Source organism: Phyllostomus hastatus, unplaced genomic scaffold (genome assembly GCF_019186645.2).
Source record: "Phyllostomus hastatus isolate PE091 unplaced genomic scaffold, TTU_PhHast_1.1 phas_scaffold_78, whole genome shotgun sequence".
In the NCBI taxonomy this organism is placed as follows: domain Eukaryota; kingdom Metazoa; phylum Chordata; class Mammalia; order Chiroptera; family Phyllostomidae; genus Phyllostomus; species Phyllostomus hastatus.
The window spans coordinates 97,750,529-97,757,056 of NW_025334041.1; the positions used below are offsets into that span (position 1 = coordinate 97,750,529).

General features: G+C 38.5%; 1 pseudogene; it reads right to left on the minus strand.

Moving 5' to 3' along the window:
* Positions 1–1,695: 1,695 nt before the first annotated feature.
* LOC123811338 lies at positions 1,696–4,504 on the minus strand (annotated as a pseudogene).
* Between the last annotated feature and the right edge of the window lie 2,024 nt (positions 4,505–6,528).

The following is a 6,528-nucleotide window of genomic DNA, read 5'->3' on the forward strand; positions in this document are numbered from 1 at the left end:
CACACCATATATAAATGTTTCATGAAGCAAAGGGTTGAAATAGGCAGAAGTTCCAAGTGAGATAAAAAAAAGGTTTAGACATTATTGGCTAAGAAACATAAACAATGCAACCAGGGAAAGCTGGGGAATATAGCTCTTGCTATGGTAACAGATTTAGAAACGAAACATAACTCTGATGTGGAAATGCAATTTTTTATGCTGGAGGAATAAATATAAAGTGTCTTGCCTTAAAATTACTTTCGGTGTTCATCCCTGAGATCTGAATCCCAAACTCAAGGAGGCAGAAGCTTTGAGAATGGTGGTTTTAGATGATTTTTCACACAAACACTATGAAATTCTGACATTTTCATTGCCCAATGGATGGTGCTCATGTGGAAATATATTTGCTGCCAGAACAACAGCTAGTTTTAGAGAAACTCAGCTTAATCAGAGTTAATTGAGAAACCGAATTCCAGGCCAGCCTGCCCAGTAAAAACAACAGAACAGGCTCCCAAATGCTCTAAATATTTGAGTCTCTTCTTAGAGAACCTGGACCTCCATCCCAGGTAAAGAGTGGCATCATCTCTGTCCTTCTCACCAGACCAGTCTCCTTGCCAATGCACCCTGGCGACATCTCCCTTTATCAGAACTTGCATGTTGCATGGGCATCTCGAACCAAACCCATCCAAACCTGAATTCCTGACAGCCTCCCAAACTTGCTCCTCCTACAGTCTTCCCCATCTCAACAAACAGCAACTCCACTCTCCCAGTTACACAGGTCAAAAACCATGGAGTCATCCTGGAATTTTTCTCTCATACCCCTCATCTAATGATCCATAATTCTATTGGCTCTGCCTTCAAAATACACCCAGAATTTGACTGCCATGTACCATTTCTACTGTTATCACCCTAATCCAGGCCACCACCATCCCCTCCCTGGATTATGGCTGTCGCTTTCTGACGACACACCCTGCCTCTTCCCTTTGCTACCCTTGGTCTATTCTCAATGTTGGTTAAGTATAAATGAGATCATGTCACTCCAATATGAAACACTCTCCAATGTCCCCAAGGAAACTCAAAGTGAAAGCCAAAGTCTTCACACTGACACAACTTTTTCTCCCCCACCTCCAGACATTGGTGTGGCCTTATCTCTATCACTGTCTCATTCGTTCACTCTGCTTCAACCACCCTCACTTTGTCCTGCTTCCTTTAACACACCAAACTCAGTCCCAGCTTAGGGCCTTTGCACTTGCTGCTCTGTCTCTTGAAAATACACCTATCCTGGGTGTCTGAATTCCCTCACTTTCTTCAGGCTTTCTGTTCTCAACTGAAACATCTCATAAGGGGCTCCTGGCCACGTTGCTGAACATGTACTCCCCTCTCCAACACTTCCAAACTCCCTCCCAGTGTAGACTGGCAGGAGTGGGAGGGGGTGTCTCTCCAAACAGTCCCAAGATTACCTAATGTTTTGCCATCATGTAGCTGCACAATCTGGAACATGTGACCTGGGTTGCCAGGGAAGGGAAAGGAGAGCTTGGAGGTGGCACACTGGCCTTACATGTCTGGACATATAAATGGTATGTATCAACTTCATGCATATTTCATTAGCTTCAACTTGTCAGTTTCACCTCATTGAAAAGGGACTAGGGAGAGTAGGATTCTTTTCTTTTTTTCCATGCTGTATTATCTTTAAGCACAATGGCTCTTCCCATGATGTCACTTAGAGCCCAGTTCACTCATCACCCTGTCTCTCTCTTCAGCAATGGGGAGGTGGATTCCCTTTCCAGGGGGAAGGCAAATCCATGGTTCCTGCCTTGGCCAATAACGAACATGTTGGAGCTGGATGGCAAAGCTGTTGCCATGGGCATCTTTCACATGAACTATGTCAAAAGAACCAGAGTTTCCTTCTGTTGGTGACCCCAGGTTAGCACCTCTGATCACCTTACACAGGTTACCAGTGTCAAACTTGATGAAAGCAGTAATTTAGCCAGCCTCCAAATCAGTCTGAATGGTGGTGTTCACCTTGATGACAGGACCAGGGTAGCAGGTGGTGCAAGCACCATGGGTTTCAGATGAGAGATTCCTTTGGTGCTCACCAAGATCTTCCTCACTTTGCACAGTTTGTTCTTGGCCTCCTCAGGTGTGATATGATGAACAGCAAAGTGACTGTTGGTGTCACAGATCTGACTGAAATTCTCTTCGGTCCTGTCAATGTTGATGACATCCATAAAACCAGCGGGGTAGGTTATCTCTGTTGGGACCTTGCCATCAATCTTAATAAACCACTGCCTGCAGATCTTCTTTACTTCATCTTCTATTAGGGAATACTGAAGTCTTCCAGCTTGTGGGGACCATGGACGGCTGAGGAGCACTCACACTGGTCAGTTTATCCAGCAGCCAATGCTTTGGAGCTGCTACACACTTCAGATCTTCTTGGTACCACGAGCCAATGTGGCGCTAGGCACAGAGAGAGAACCACATCTTTCCATTGCTCCAAGAGCAAAGAGTTGGAGGCTGTGGTGCACTGACCTGGATGTTCTGCTCTGGAAGTATATTCTGTAAAACTCACAAAGGACAAAAATACATGTGGGAATTCTTCATGTGGAATTACAAGTTTGTTTATCTGTTTGTTTGTTTTGAAATCCCTCACTGCTTAGACACTAGGGATCCTTGTCTCCCTATTCTATTGCTGTAAGGGTAATCTTTGATTCCTTTTCATTGGGCCATTCAACATATTTTTTGAGTGGCTCCTAGATGTCAGACATTGTGAATGAAATTCAAGATACCAGGCACAAGGTAGTATTGTATTCCTGGCTGCAGTACCGCATGGCAGGATGGGAGAAGCACAGCACAGTACCCAACACCAGCGCCCCTACCCAAAGTCAATGGTGTGGTGCACATGCCCCACTGGACGTACATGCAGGATGGAACAACAGTCTTACCCCCACCTCAGGATTACCGAAACTCTAAAAAGGTGCTACTAATTTGGCATTCCTAAAGTTCTTGCAACCCTCTCAGAAATTTATAAACTCATTGTAGACATATGTAACCATATAACTAATCATAATCTCCTTTATTCAAAAAGCAATACATAAATGTTCACTTAATCATGCCATGAATTGAGCACAAACATTTTCCCCCTTGTTTGGACCTCAGGTGTACACTGTGGAATTTTTGCAGCAATTAGAGGCAAAAATCTAAACTTGTTCACTTTAAGGATAGAGTTTAATTTTTTTAATGTAGTGTTTAGTAGTAATGTAAGATAATGAAAGATTTGTGAATAAAATTTATGTAACTTAAAACCTCATAACCACACAACACTATACGTTCTTCAAGGAAGCATGCATATCCAATACACGTTAAACACACTAGAAAGGCTGTTTATGGATGAAAAGGGAAAAGGAGTGGGCATCAGGCTAAAGGGAGAGGAAATAATAGGATAAAACAGGAGAGCACCCTGGCGTGACAGTGCTAATGTGCCATTAACTAAGCAGTATTGTTAACTTACCGAATATTAAATTTACATTATAATTTTTTTTCCTTTCTGAAGAGGCACTCAGAAAACATTTGTTGAATGAGTTAACAAAAAGGTTTTGATCTAAAATTAGTCTTTAGAGCAGTAAGAGAGACTGACAAGGCTTCGGCTTCCTTCTACATTTCTATGTTCTGATCTAAGCCCAGAGTCAAGTCTACAAGTGAGTAACTACATTATATCTTATTTTTTTTGTCTACTAAATTGACAAGCATAAAAAATGATAACACTCTGTATTGCCAAAGATATGGAGCAAGGGGCACTTTCAAATTATTGATAGGAACATAAAATGATATCTCTTCCCAAAAAGCAATACTTACTGAGATCCATAAAAATATTCACAGCCTTTAACCTAAGACTCACTTTTAACCTAATATTCACTTTTAGAAATTTATCATAACAAAAATAATTTATGTATAACCATATTTATATAATATGATGTTTCAGGCAGTATGACTTTAAATAACAGAAAATTGCAAATAATATTTAGCAATAGCAGGTTGATTAAATAAATTGTGATATATCTATATGATAGAATTATATTTAATTAATGTTTAATGATATAATAAAATGTTTATAATAATTATTAAGCAAATATAGCATTCCAAAATATGTTAGTAATTCCAATTTTAAAAACAAGAAGGCTGTACATTAAAATGTTAATAGTAGTTATCTGTATTAATATAGGAGTTCAGTGAATACTTACCGTGTGGTAGAATTATGTGTAATTTTTATTTTCTTTTTTTCTAATAATAATGGACATGTATGGTAACTGGAAAACTACTGTAATGACAAACATTGGTAACTGTATTAGGTTATAATTGAACCTACTACACTGCATCATGTCCTGAAGGCATGAAAAGAAGATTATTCACATGCTAAATTCTCCAAACGATATGCTTCCTTATTTACCGAATCCTCAGATACTTTTCTCCTTTCAGTCATCACTCCGTTGTACTTCACCATCACCTTGCGCGGCTGCATCATTCCCATGTTAATAATAACTAAAAAGAAAGTCATTTTGAGGTAGAAATGTGAATAAACAAAATTTCCTCTATAATTTTCTAGACCTGAACCAATAACTCATCAAACATTTTATGAAGGTTCTGTTTTCTATTAAAATCAAGAGAATCCACTGCGTCATCCATGTGGGTGTCCCACAGTTCAATCACATTAGGACAAGTGAGAGGTGACAGGGCAAGGTGATCCATTTGAAGCTAAGAGTTACAGGAAAACTCAGCTTTTACTTTAATAATAAAGAACAAATGTTATTTAAATGTCTTTTATTCTGAAATATAAATCCCTAGAGGGGTAGTGAGATAAGCAAGAGCTGGATGGGGTTGAACTCAAAACACTGATATAGTTTCTGTTTTTCCATGGGTAATAATAGCTATTTCTAGTATCTTACAACTTCAATAATCAAATCTTCTTGGAGGAAAAATAAAAACCTCCACACAAAAACACCACGACAAAAAACAAGCCTGGATCCAGATTTAAATTTCACTGATAGAAAGTGTTACCTTAAGAAATCACATTTTTTAAAATTTCAGTGTAATGGACCTAGTCATAAAAGCAAATTGATGTTTTTAGTCTATTAAGTACACACCAATATGAAAATAAGGCCCGTTGGTCAGTAGAGGAGTGGAGGCATATTCCAAGGCAAAAGTTTGCAGTTAACATCATTTGGAAGACAGCACTTTTTGATGGTTAGTTATTATTTTAAGGTGTCACTAAGATTTAGAAAAGTACATAATTTTTTGTTAAATATGCATTCATAAACCTATCTACCATCTGTTACTTTGAACTATATTGGCTTCTTTGATATAATTTTTAAAACCGAATTATGTAAAGACATGAATTATGTAAAAAAATGAATCATGTAGATTACTTGACTTACAATGAATAATCTACAAGATCAAATGTCTTTAACACTAATAAATGCAGCTAATGTAAAAAATAATTAATTAAGAAACTGATTTTGAGCCCTGGCTGCTGTGGCTCAGTAGATTGAGCACTGACCTGTGAACCAAAAGATCACCAGTTTGATTCCCAGTCAGGGCACATACCTGGGTTGTGGGCTGGGTCCCTGGTTGGGGGCACACAAAAGTCAACCAGTTGATATAGCTCTCATGAATGTTTTTCTCCCTTTCTTTCTCCCTCCCTTCCCCTCTCTCTAAAAATAAATAAATAAAATCTTTTTAAAAAAGAAATTGATTTTGATATTTTGTTCTTTTTAAAATGATAAACCTGTCTAGAACTATAACTCCTATGATATGCCCTCCTCCAAAAAGAAAACATAAACCAGCACTCTATACCACATATTGCTATGTATGGGCTGAATGCAACCTCCTGGAATTTGTATGTTGAAGCTCTAACCACCAATGTGGCTGTATTTGGAGATGGGGCCTCCAAGGGAGTAATAAAGGTTGAAGGAGGTTATAAGGCTGGGACCCTAATTCCATCAGGCCCTAGCATTCTCTCTCTTCTCTCATCAAGAACACACAAAAAGAGTTCAGGTGCATACAAAAAGCAGTTGTCTATAAGCCAGAAAAAGAGCCTTCACAAAAACTGAACTGGTTGGAACCTTGATCTTGAACTTCTAGCCTCCAGTGTAAGAAAATGAATGTCTGTTGTTTAAGCCACCCAGTCTATGATGTTTTGTTACGGCAGCAAAAGCAGGCTAATACATAATTATTTCTTATAATTTATCTCTTTGAAATATATTTTGTACCAAACAAATTTGATTAAGGTATTGATTGAATTTTTGCTAAATAGAAACTCCTTCTACTGTTAGACTTTGAATTTATGCTGCATGAACCCCTGGCCCCCATGCTGCCATTCTCCATTCCTTAAATAAATGGTATACATCGTTAACTGGTTACAGCATTCTGTCCTACTGGTTCTAGACTAGACTTCATAATCCTTATCAGCAATCTAAGATGCCACCATCAATTAACAGAGGTAGGCATTTAAATTGAAATCTATTCATCATTCATGCATTACATTACAAACTCACC